Source organism: Tachysurus vachellii, chromosome 18 (assembly GCF_030014155.1).
Source record: "Tachysurus vachellii isolate PV-2020 chromosome 18, HZAU_Pvac_v1, whole genome shotgun sequence".
NCBI lineage: Eukaryota > Metazoa > Chordata > Actinopteri > Siluriformes > Bagridae > Tachysurus > Tachysurus vachellii.
Genome location: NC_083477.1, coordinates 22181898 through 22194397, shown reverse-complemented (window position 1 = coordinate 22194397; position 12500 = coordinate 22181898). Strand labels below are relative to the sequence as shown.

Here is a 12500-nt window from a genome sequence, read left to right as displayed (position 1 = left end):
AGCTCCTTTAACCCCTTCAGCTCCTTTAGCACCTTCAGCTCCTCCAGCTTCTTCAGCACCTTCAGCACCTTCAGCTCCTTCAGCACCATCAGCTCCTTCAGCACCATCAGCTCCTTTAGCACCTTCAGCTCCTCCAGCTTCTTCAGCACCTTCAGCACCTTCAGCACCTTCAGCTCCTTTAGCACCTTCAGCTCCTCCAGCTTCTTCAGCACCTTCAGCACCTTCAGCTCCTTCAGCTCCCTACAGATCCTTCTTCTCTCAGAGCTCATTTCTTTCTTTCCTCATTTCTTCACCACACACCTGAGCTCATGCAGTAGGTCTCTGGAATTAAAGCTGCATCCATGTTGTGGAACTAAAATAAATAATAAGCCACAACTCTAACAGAACTGAATTAAATATAAAAAGGTTATTTATAATTTTAATAAATATAAAAATATAAATTTTATAATATTTATATTTATAGGATGATATTTCCTTATCATAGAAAAGTCCTTGATATCCTAATACATATATATACATTATATTTCTCACTCATTTTAGTCCTAAGGGTGCACAAACATTTGCTCTAATATCTAAGGCTCACAGTTCTCCTCTTCACTGGAGCTGTGAGACAGATCAGTGAAATTGACTTTTCCACATCAGACTGGAACCTGCTCTGCTAACCACATTACTGGCTAACTGAGTTAGAGGCTAACAGAATTAGCACAGCTGTCGGCTAAGCCTGGACTCCATCATCATCAACATCAGCATCTCATCAACAGTTCTGGACTTCACCTTCTTCTACAACCTGGCTGTGTTGTGTGAGATTATTATACGCCGTGGAGGCGAAATGCTCTGCTCCTACACACACGCAGTGACGTCAGAGGGATCTGTATGCTCAGGGAAAATCAGGGAATGATGAAGTCATCTGTCACCCACGCAGCGGGAAAGAATTCCAGCAGAATGGCACAGAGGCCACGACGTCCCACACACAGCCATGACAAAGCCGGTGAATAATACACAATAGTGTTCACTCTCTGTTTCAGCACATCTGAGTAGAGCAGAAGAGTTCAGCAGAAAGTCCACTGACAAACCAAATACGTTCTCTTCATCATGAGACACTACACACTGTGTACACACACTGTTGTACAGACACTACACACTGTGTACACACACTGTTGTACAGACACTACACACTGTGTACACACACTGTTGTAGAGACACTACACACTGTGTACACACACTCTGTTGTAGAGACACTACACACTGTGTACACACACACTGTTGTACAGACACTACACACTGTGTACACACACACTGTTGTACAGACACTACACACTGTGTACACACACTGTTGTACATACACTACACACTGTGTACACACACTGTTGTACAGACACTACACACTGTGTACACACACTCTGTTGTAGAGACACTACACACTGTGTACACACACTGTTGTACAGACACTACACACTGAGTACACACACACTGTTGTACAGACACTACACACTGTGTACAAACACACACTGTTGTACAGACACTACACACTGTGTACACACACTGTTGTACAGACACTACACACTGTGTACACACACTCTGTTGTACAGACACTACACACTGTGTACACACACTGTTGTACAGACACTACACACTGTGTACACACACTCTGTTGTAGAGACACTACACACTGTGTACACACACTCTGTTGTAGAGACACTACACACTGTGTACACACACTGTTGTACAGACACTACACACTGTGTACACACACTGTTGTACAGGCACTACACACTGTGTACACACACTGTTGTACAGACACTACACACTGTGTACACACACTCTGTTGTACAGACACTACACACAGTGTACACACACACTGTTGTACAGACACTACACACTGTGTACACACACACTGTTGTACAGACACTACACACTGTGTACACACACTCTGTTGTACAGACACTACACACTGTGTACACACACTCTGTTGTAGAGACACTACACACTGTGTACACACACTGTTGTACAGACACTACACACTGTGTACACACACTGTTGTACAGACACTACACACTGTGTACACACACTGTTGTACAGACACTACACACTGTGTACACACACTGTTGTAGAGACACTACACACTGTGTACACACACTGTTGTAGAGACACTACACACTGTGTACACACTCTGTTGTAGAGACACTACACACTGTGTACACACACTGTTGTAGAGACACTACACACTGTGTACACACACTGTTGTAGAGACACTACACACTGTGTACACACACTCTGTTGTAGAGACACTACACACTGTGTACACACACTCTGTTGTACAGACACTACACACTGTGTACACACACTCTGTTGTAGAGACACTACACACTGTGTACACACACTGTTGTACAGACACTACACACTGTGTACACACACTCTGTTGTAGAGACACTACACACTGTGTACACACACTCTGTTGTACAGACACTACACACTGTGTACACACACTGTTGTACAGACACTACACACTGTGTACACACACTGTTGTACAGACACTACACACTGTGTACACACACTGTTGTACAGACACTACACACTGTGTACACACACTCTGTTGTACAGACACTACACACTGTGTACACACACTCTGTTGTACAGACACTACACACTGTGTACACACACTGTTGTACAGACACTACACACTGTGTACACACACTGTTGTACAGACACTACACACTGTGTGTGTGTGAGAGGACATCATCTACATCCCATAATATCCACAATATCCAAATATGTGGCACAAACGGATTACTTTCTAAACTAATATAGATTTTATTATTGATTATTATAATACAGTCAATGCAGTGTGAGGAACAGTGACTATATAAATATATAAATAAATAAATAAATAAATATATAGATAAATAAATAAATATATAAATATATAAATATATAAATAAATAAATATATAGATAAATAAATAAATAAATAAATATATAGATAGATAGATAGATAGATAGATAGATAGATAGATAGATAAATAAATAAATAAATAAATATATAGATAGATAAATAAATAAATAAATATATAGATAAATAAATAAATAGATAAATAAATAAATAAATAAATAAATAAACAGTTTGTGCTACAGACATTTTAACAGCTTTGTTTATATTTACAGATTAAATTGAATATATTTTATAACAGCATGTAATGTACATGTTGTGAAATATGTAATAAAGTAAAATGATGTGACTTCTTTATTTGTATCAGACATAATTAGAGGATTAAACCACATCACGTGACTTCTTAATTAACCACAAAGCAATTAAAGCTGAACACCTGGAGCGCGCGCGCCTTTACGCATACAGCGGTGTCTTTAATCTCCCGCAGTATTAAAGTGTGATGAAGAACCTCTCCGTGCCGCGGGGTTCCGTTACTAACCGCGTTACATCCGCTTAAGATGCTTCAGAAACTTACCTGTGATCAGCAGCGCGAGTCTGGAGCCCAGAACTCATGCAGAACCGTAGAACCGAGTAAGGACCAGAAGGAAGGAAGAGGGAGATGAGACGTGAAAGCTGGAAGCGGCGGAGCTCGTGCGTATCTGTGAAACTCTCCGGTGTGTGAATGCGCTCTGAAAGCTGAGTCCCTCACCGCCGCACTGCGCGCGACACCGGCGACCGGTAACCAGGTAACGGCTGCTGCTGGATAAGCGCAAGCTCACGGGAAGAGCAAGGGGGTGGGGAGAGTTATCATATGTGTGTGTGTGTGTGTGTGTGTGTGTGTGTGTGTGTGTGTGTGTGTCTGTGTGTGTGTGTGTCTGTGTGTGTGTGTGTCTGTGTGTGTGTGTGTCTGTGTGTGTGTCTGTGTCTGTGTGTATGTGTCTGTGTGTATGTGTCTGAGTGTGTGAGTGTGTGAGTGTCTGTGTGTGTGTGTGTGTCTGTGTCTGCGTGTGTGTGTGTATGTGTCTGAGTGTGTGAGTGTGTGAGTGTGGGAGTGTCTGTGTGTGTGTGTGTCTGTGTCTGCGTCTGTGTGTGTGTGTGTGTGTGTGTGTGTGTGTGTGTGTGTGTGTCTGTGTGTGTCTGTGTGTGTCTGTGTGTGTGTCTGTGTGTGTGTCTGTGTCTGTGTGTATGTGTCTGAGTGTCTGAGTGTCTGAGTGTGTGAGTGTGTGAGTGTCTGTGTGTGTGTGTGTGTGTCTGCGTCTGTGTGTGTGTGTGTGTGTGTATGTGTCTGAGTGTGTGAGTGTGTGTGTGTCTGTGTGTGTCTGTGTGTGTGTCTGTGTGTGTGTGTGTGTGTGTCTGTGTGTATGTGTCTGAGTGTGTCTGTGTGTGAGTGTCTGTGTGTGAGTGTGTCTGTGTCTGTGTGTGTCTGTGTGTGTGTCTGTGTCTGTGTGTATGTGTCTGTGTGTATGTGTCTGAGTGTGTGAGTGTGTGAGTGTCTGTGTGTGTGTGAGTGTCTGTCTGTGCGTTTGTGTGTGAGTGTCTGTGTGAGTGTCTGGTTCTGTGTGTGTGTGAGTGTCTGTGTCTGTGCGTTTGTGTGAGTGTGTGTGTGTGTGTGCGTGTGTCTGGTTCTGTGTGTGTGACTATTGGCATTTTACATAAATTACAGTGTTAAATCTGTAAGAATTCTTCGGCTGTTTAAAGGTTCTACTTTAACGGAATCACAAAACCACTGACAGTCTCATAAAGGAGCTTCTACTGTAGAGAGTTATTATCTAGAAGGTCCTCAAACTAAACTACATCCTTAAATGTTCTAGTTTTTAATCATTTAGAATAATTAAAGGTTTTCCACAAACCCTCTGAAGGACACGTTTACATTTAGAAATGGTTCCATGTAGAACTGATTTAGAAGCTAAGAACCCTTTAATAACCAGAGAACTCATGAGGAACCTTTTATTCACCCCTCATGTTATACATTATATGTGTAGACTCTACAGTACAGTAAGTGTTCTCATCCTCCTTAAAGGGATTCTGGAACTGAACCACAGTTTTCTCAGGGTTCTTCAGCTCAGGGCTCTTCAGCTCAGGGTTCTTCAGCTCAGGGTTCTTTGTGTTTTCTGTTCTTGCTGTAGTAATGTTGTCTGAGTGTAATTCCACAGCAGTGTGTTTTATGTTAACACTTCATCAGAGTTCCACATTAATGTTACTGAGGTGGTTTCTTCAGAGCGAGAAGGTGTTAATGTCTGTGTGTGTTATCGCATACGATTAGATCTAATCTCTACATTCTCTTTAAACACCCACTGAGTCAACATGTGACGCTCACTGCAGTGTTCCTCAAGTGCTCTGACGCAAAAATCCTTCACTGTGACCTTCACCCAGAAAACACACACACACACACACACACACACACACACACACACACACACACACACACACATTGGTTTTCTAGCTTTATACCTTTATGTTCTTTTTTCTGTAGTTTAACCTTCGGTGTTTACCATTACTTCATCAGGACTGAGGTTTAGGCACATACATTACATACATATACACACACACACACACACACACACACACACACACACACACACACAACACACATCAATCTCAGCACGAGGAGTGATTATTTTGTTGAGAATAATAAAGGTGTGGTCACTTTAGTCACTCTGTTGATAAATAAGACATCTTTAATGATCACCCTCCTGAACAAAAAACAGATAATAAAGGAATAAACGGAGTAACAGATGCTCTGTTTGTTATTTTCTGATGCTTTTGTTGTTAGTTTTGTTGTTGCTGCTGCTGACCAGATCAACAGCAGAATGTTTTAGGAGAGAAGTGAGGGATGATGAGTGAGGAAGATGTTCTGGGTCAGTTGTTGACTTTCCTGCAGGACCATCTGACTGAATTCAATTCAATTCAATTCAAGTTTATTTGTATGGCGCTTTTTACAATAGACATTGTCTCAAAGCAGCTTCACAGAACATAAACATAGAACAAAAGATAAACATAAGGAGAAATATAAAGAATTAATATAATAAAAAATAAAATAATTCAAGATATATACAGTTCACAGTGTGTATGTATGTATGTGTGTATGTGTATTTGTCCCCAATGAGCAAGTCTGAGGGCTCAGGCAACAGTGGCAAGGAAAAACTCCCTTAGATTGGTAAAGGAAGAAACCTTGAGAGGAACCAGACTCAAGGGGAACCCATCCTCATATGGGTGACACTAGATGGTGTGATTACAAATATACAAGTATCACAGAGTCCAACTGGAGCCGGTAGATCTGTAGATGTCTCAGGGTTCTCACAGAGTCAGCCTTGTCTCAGTGGAGGTCCAGAAATTTCAACGCACGGAAGACGATCTTAGCATGTGTGTCTCAGCATGGGTAGAAAAAGAGAAGAGAAGAGCAGTGCAGAGGGATTAACATATCTGCTGTTCATAAGAATGTGCAAGTCTAGTGTAATAGTGCACAATATTATGGGATGTATTATGTGTACGTCTGACTAAAGAGATGAGTTTTTAATCTACATTTAAACTGTGAAAGTGTGTCTGAGCCCCGAACACTATCAGGAAGACTATTCCAGAGTTTGGGAGCTAAATAAGAAAACGCTCTACCACCTTTAGTAGACTTAGATATTCTGGGAACTACCAGAATTGTGTTTGTAATATGGTGATATGATTTTAAAGACAAGTTACTGTCTAATAAACACCAGGACTTTCACTGTCGAGCTACTAGTAACAGTACATCCCTCTAATTGGAAATTAAGTTGTGAGAGTTTCTGTGTACTGGTTTTTGGGCCTATAAGTAGTATTTCTGTCTTATCAGAGTTTAACAACAGAAAGTTACAGCTCATTTAATCTTTTATCTCTCTAAGGCATTGAGTTAATTTGGACAATTTAGTTATTTCATCTGGTTTTGATGAGATGTATAACTGTGTGTCTTCGGCATAGCAATGGAAACTAATCCCATGTCTTCTGATAATGTTCCCTAATGGTATATCGAGAAAATATCGAGGTCGAGGTCCTCGAGGTCCTAGAACTGATCCTTGAGGGACCCCATAATTAACTGGTAATAAACTGGAGGATTCACCATTTAATTCTACAAAATGTTATCGATCAGACAGGTAGGATCTAAACCAACTTAAAGCCTGTCCATGAATACCTGTGTAATTTTGTAAGCGATCTAGGAGAATGTTGTGATCTATAGTGTCGAATGCAGCACTAAGGTCAAGTAGAACTAATAGTGACATACAGTCTTTGTCCGAAGCTAAGAACAAGTCATTTGTAACTTTAACAAGTGCAGTTTCTGTGCTATGATGGGGCCTGAAACCTGACTGAAACTCTTCGAGGATATTGTTCTCCTGTAAGAAGGAGCTCAGTTGAACAGACACAACCTTTTCTAGTATTTTAGACATAAACGGAAGGTGTGAAATCGGTCTGTAATTTGAAAGTCCATTAGGATCTAAATTAGGTTTCTTAATGAGTGGCCTAATAACTGCCAACTTGAAGGGTTTAGGGACCTAAAGATAATGAGGAGTTAATAATATTAAGAAGAGGCTCACCGGCTTTATATAACACTTCTTTCAGTAGTTTAGTTGGAATGGGGTCTAGTGAACAAGTTGTTGATTTAGCTGTAGTAATAAGTTTAACTAACTCTTCCTGACCTGTACTTGTAAAGCACTGTAGTTGTGTGTTTAGAACCTTAGGTGAGACTGGGTCACTAGTTGCTCTTATGTGTTGAGCGTCACCTATTTTATTCCTGATACTTTCGATTATATCAGTGAAGAATCTCATAAAATTGTCACTACTGAACTGTGATGGAATAGTGTGTTCAGATTTTTGGTTTTTTGTTAGTCTAGCCACTGTGTTAAATAAAAACCTGGGATTGTTCTGGTTATTTTCTATGAGTTTGCTCAGGTGCTCAGAGCCCTAACAGCTTTTAGAACCTGTCTATAGCTGGACAAACTGTCCTTATATGCAATTCTAAAAACCTCTAATTTAGTTTTTCTCCACTTTCACTCGAGGTTACAGGTTGTTTCTCTCTTGAGGGTGTGAGTATGACTATTATACCACGGTGCAGGTGTTTTATCTCTAACCTTCTGTAATCTGATGGGACAACAGTGTCTAATGTGTTAGTGAATATAGTGTCTATGCTGTTAGTCATTACATCTAGATCGTCTATGTTTAAGGGTGCAGTAAGAAGTCCAGACAGATCAGGCAGGTTATTTGTGAATCTGTCTTTAGTGGTCAGAATAATAGTTCTACCGAGACGATAATGTGGTGAAACGCAGTTAGTCTGTTCTACAGGTAGTGTGTACATTATGAGGTAATGGTCTGTGATGTCATCACTTTGAGGAATGATATCTATATCAGTGACATCTATTCTGTGTGATATTATTAAATCTAGTGTATGAATGGTTGCTCTAGTGACGTTTTGTTTGAACCAGAGACCTTCTTTTCTCCGTCATTCGGCTGATCTTAAAAAGCTGAATCTTTACACATGGATGGAGGATGAAACTGTCCTCAGAGCCCCGACTCGGATCAGTTCTCCTGTGAGAAAGGAAGAACAGAGTGAAGACCTGCATGCATAGGGGATTAAAGGAAAAACAGATGGATGGATAGAAAAAAAAGGAGCGTGAGTGGTTTATATGCTGAGATTGAGCAGGATGTTGGCTGAGAAGGAGATGGAGAGGGAATCACTCTGGGAAAGAAGAGTGGAGCAGCAGAGCCATGATGGATTTGATATGAGTGAAGAAACAAACAGAACTTTTTCTATCACACATCACTGTCATCTTCATCTCCCTCTTCTCTGCTCCTTCTCTCCTCTTATTACTCAGTTCAGTGTGTTGATATGTTTCAGTGTGTAGTGTGTGTACAGCGTTGTGGGATTGGTGTGTTTTGGATGGAATGATGGAGGGATGAAAGAGGAGTCTGATTTCAGTGATGGCTCTTTACAATTCTTTGTCACACTCTGACCTCCTACTGGGTTTCCTGCCGAGCTCAGAGATCAAAAGAGCTTCTCATTTTCTCTGCTCCGGATAAAAAAATAATATCAAGGTGCATGAGAGTGTTCAAGCTGTGAGTACACCACCAGCACCACAAACACCTACAACAGATATCCAAACAACCATTGCTTTTTCTCAGCTCACATTTTATTAGATTGGATTAGATTGGATTTCAGTGCTGATAGACTTATCTGAAGGATCCAATAATGTTTCCCCTAATAATCCTCCAGCTCTAAAACAGGATATTAGGTTTTATCTGATGTTGGTGGGTTATTTATTCATATTCACAGCATCTCATATATGCTTAAAGTTTAATCAGTTTAGGAGGACGTGAGAAGTGAGAGCTCTGAGATGGAGAAGTGAGAGCTCTGAGATGGAGAAGTGAGAGCTCTGAGATGGAGAAGTGAGAGCTCCGAGATGGAGAAGTGAGAGCTCCGAGATGGAGAAGTGAGAGCTCCGAGATGGAGAAGTGAGAGCTCCGAGATGGAGACGCGAGAGCTCCGAGATGGAGACACGTGAGCTCCGAGATGGAGGAGAGAGCGCTGAGATGGAGAAGCGTGAGCTCCGAGATGGAGAAGCGTGAGCTCCGAGATGGAGAAGCGTGAGCTCCGAGATGGAGAAGCGTGAGCTCCGAGATGGAGAAGCGTGAGCTCCGAGATGGAGAAGCGAGAGCTCTGAGATGGAGACGCGAGACCGAGATGGAGAAGCGTGAGCTCCGAGATGGAGGAGAGAGCGCTGAGATGGAGAAGCGTGAGCTCCGAGATGGAGAAGCGAGAGCTCCGAGATGGAGAAGCGAGAGCTCCGAGATGGAGATGCGAGAGCTCCGAGATGGAGATGCGAGAGCTCCGAGATGGAGAAGCGAGAGCTCAGTGACTCGTCTCTTTATAAACCCTGAGCTGGAGGCTGAAGGCCGTGTGACTGAATGTAGGAAATCAATAGCTCATTCCAGACATCAGGCTCTGAGATGTCAGCTGTTTGTTTGTGTCGTAGAGATGAGATTTCAGCATAAAACTAATCCCCACTTCTACTTTAAGACACACAGACACTTCTACAGCTTTTCACAGATCTGTGTTTAACGTCAGCAGTGAGAGGATTGTCCTTTCTGTGACTGTCCATCTCTTAGTATTAATTACTCATGATATTAATCTGGAGATTTTTGGAGACAAACAGCTTCCGTTTTTAGATGAGGAGAAAATCCTCCTAATGGCCTGGAGATGATGTGAGCTGATGAAACTGAGCAGAAATGCAGTGTATCAGTGTTTAATGTGGTGAAGATGAATGAAATAATAATGTATTATCAGTGTTCTTTATTCATAAAGGAATGTTTTAGAATAAATTGTGATTTTTATATTTTTATAGAAAAGCTGGTGTTAATGAAATGATGTGGTGTTCGTGAACACTGCGTTATATATTTGTACTACATGGCAACCCGGATTACTTCTCAGTCTTATCTCTCTATCCATCAGCAGCTAATCTTATGTTCCCTTTAAGAACAGAAGCGTAAAGAAAAACTTTAGTGTGTTGGAGCGAGGGCAGAACATCTGGAGCACAGCTGGAGTCTGTGACTGTGATGTAGAAACGATGATTAAGTTCTCGCTCTTTCTCTGCCGCTGTGCACTGATTCTGTGTGAGTTTGCAAAACTAGTTATTTCTCTATTAAAAAATCTATGACCGAACATTTGCAGTGCTAACATTCTAACTGTCGAGTCGATCCTGATCACACTACATGCTAACGTCTTATGCTAATAACCCAAAACTGCTCAAGCACACAAAGAGCAGCACTGAAAATCACTGAAACCCCACTGATGTGGTGTGTCCATGTGTGATGGAGTGTAATAAACTCTTAGAACTGTGTGTGTGTGTGTGTGCAGAGACACACTGAGCCATGAGCTAACATCTCTGTAAGCAATTCAGCTCAGTTTGGTGTATATTAGCACACAGCAGCTGTGGAGAGTGAGAGCTGAAGTGAGGCAGCAGGACGATGAGATGAACACACTGCAGTGAGGACGTTAACGTTCCTCCTCACGCCTGACTGAACTCCATCACTTTCTCTTGTACGCACACAGACGTGACATCAGGACGAGATCCAGGCACATAAACATCATGATGAATGTAAAATTGTTCATTAATTTAAATCAGTAAATCTCCCTCTGTAGCATCACGTGTCTGATAAAAGAAATGAAATATCAGATGAATGTGTTCTAGTTCACTGACTGAAGGTTCTGTGCAGATTTAATCCCTCATTGTTTTGTAGCTCTTTTCCTTCATCGCTTCCTGATATCATTCTCTGATTCGCTTATTTTATTTCTCATATTTTCTTCTTCCGCAGATTTATGTAAAAAGTTTTTAGAATGCAATACTGAAATAGTGTACAGTAAATGTTAATGTGTTTGTTTGGGTGTGTTTGGTGTTTGGGTGTGTTTGTGTTTTGTGGTTTGGTGTGTTGATGTGTTTGGTGTTGGTGTGTTTGGTGCTGGTGTGTTTGGTGTTGGTGTGTTTGGTATTGGTGTGTTTGGTGTTGGAGTGTTTGGTGTTGGAGTGTTTGGTGCTGGTGTGTTTGGTGCTGGTGTGTTTGGTGTTGGTGTGTTTGGTGCTGGTGTGTTTGGTGTTGGTGTTGTTGGTGCTGGTGTGTTTGGTGCTGGTGTGTTTGGTGTTTGGGTGTGTTTGTGTTTTGTGGTTTGGTGTGTTGATGTGTTTGGTGCTGGTGTGTTTGGTGCTGGTGTGTTTGGTGCTGGTGTGTTTGGTGCTGGTGTGTTTGGTGCTGGAGTGTTTGGTGCTGGTGTGTTTGGTGCTGGTGTGTTTGGTGCTGGAGTGTTTGGTGCTGGAGTGTTTGGTGTTGGAGTGTTTGGTGCTGGTGTGTTTGGTGCTGGTGTGTTTGGTGCTGGTGTGTTTGGTGCTGGTGTGTTTGGTGTTGGAGTTCTTGGCTCCTCTGTAGTGGAGGAGTCTTTCCTCACCATGTAAAGTGTTCTCTCATCTCTCGTGTCCTCGTCTGCATTCTCACCTCTGAGAAGATTATTGATTTGAAGTGTTAAACTTTTGATTATTGAAGTGTTGAATATTCAGGATGAAGTTCAGACGCTGCAGTCAGCCATCGATCATTTCCTGACCTTCTTTTGAACAAACGTTTGCATGAGAAACGTCCGTGTTGTTCCTCTGTGTGAAAGCTAAGCGTGTCTCGTTCCTCGTGGTGGGAGACGAGCAGCGTTTCTGATGGCTACGTTATTAAAGGTCACGTGTGTCAGAGGAGCGCTGAGAGTGAGCGCTCTGTGGGACTGGAGCTGAGGCTGTTAGCAGGGACACGACAGGAGATATCAGGGTCAGAAATGGGAATAATTCACTGTTCCTTCTGCACTGAGCTGGAAATGATCCAGTTATAATGCTCCTGTTATTCCACTACACAAGTAATACACACTCTGTGTCTTTTTCACTTTGTGTGTTTTATTCTTTAAACACCACAGAAATTAATAATTACAATTTCTTATTGATTAAAGAACAATCCTTCGTTTCTGATCTCATTTACGTTATAGCAGCTAGAATCACTCGCTGACCTTTTATTCAGATCATTTTTTTACTTCA

General features: G+C 41.7%; 2 protein-coding genes across 2 annotated transcripts in view; one reads left to right on the top strand and one right to left on the bottom strand.

Annotated features, from left to right (window-relative positions):
• LOC132861693 (somatostatin receptor type 5-like) overlaps positions 1-3801 on the bottom strand; it is a 16395-nt gene extending 12594 nt beyond the window's left edge. Inside the window, exon 1 of the mRNA XM_060893246.1 lies at positions 3461-3801. The gene's annotated coding sequence lies outside the window, so the exon portion shown is untranslated. The remainder of the gene's footprint in view (positions 1-3460) is intronic.
• Positions 1-12500, top strand: part of sgsm3 (small G protein signaling modulator 3) — a 234304-nt gene that overhangs the window by 75135 nt on the left and 146669 nt on the right. The gene's annotated exons all lie outside the window — the stretch shown is intronic.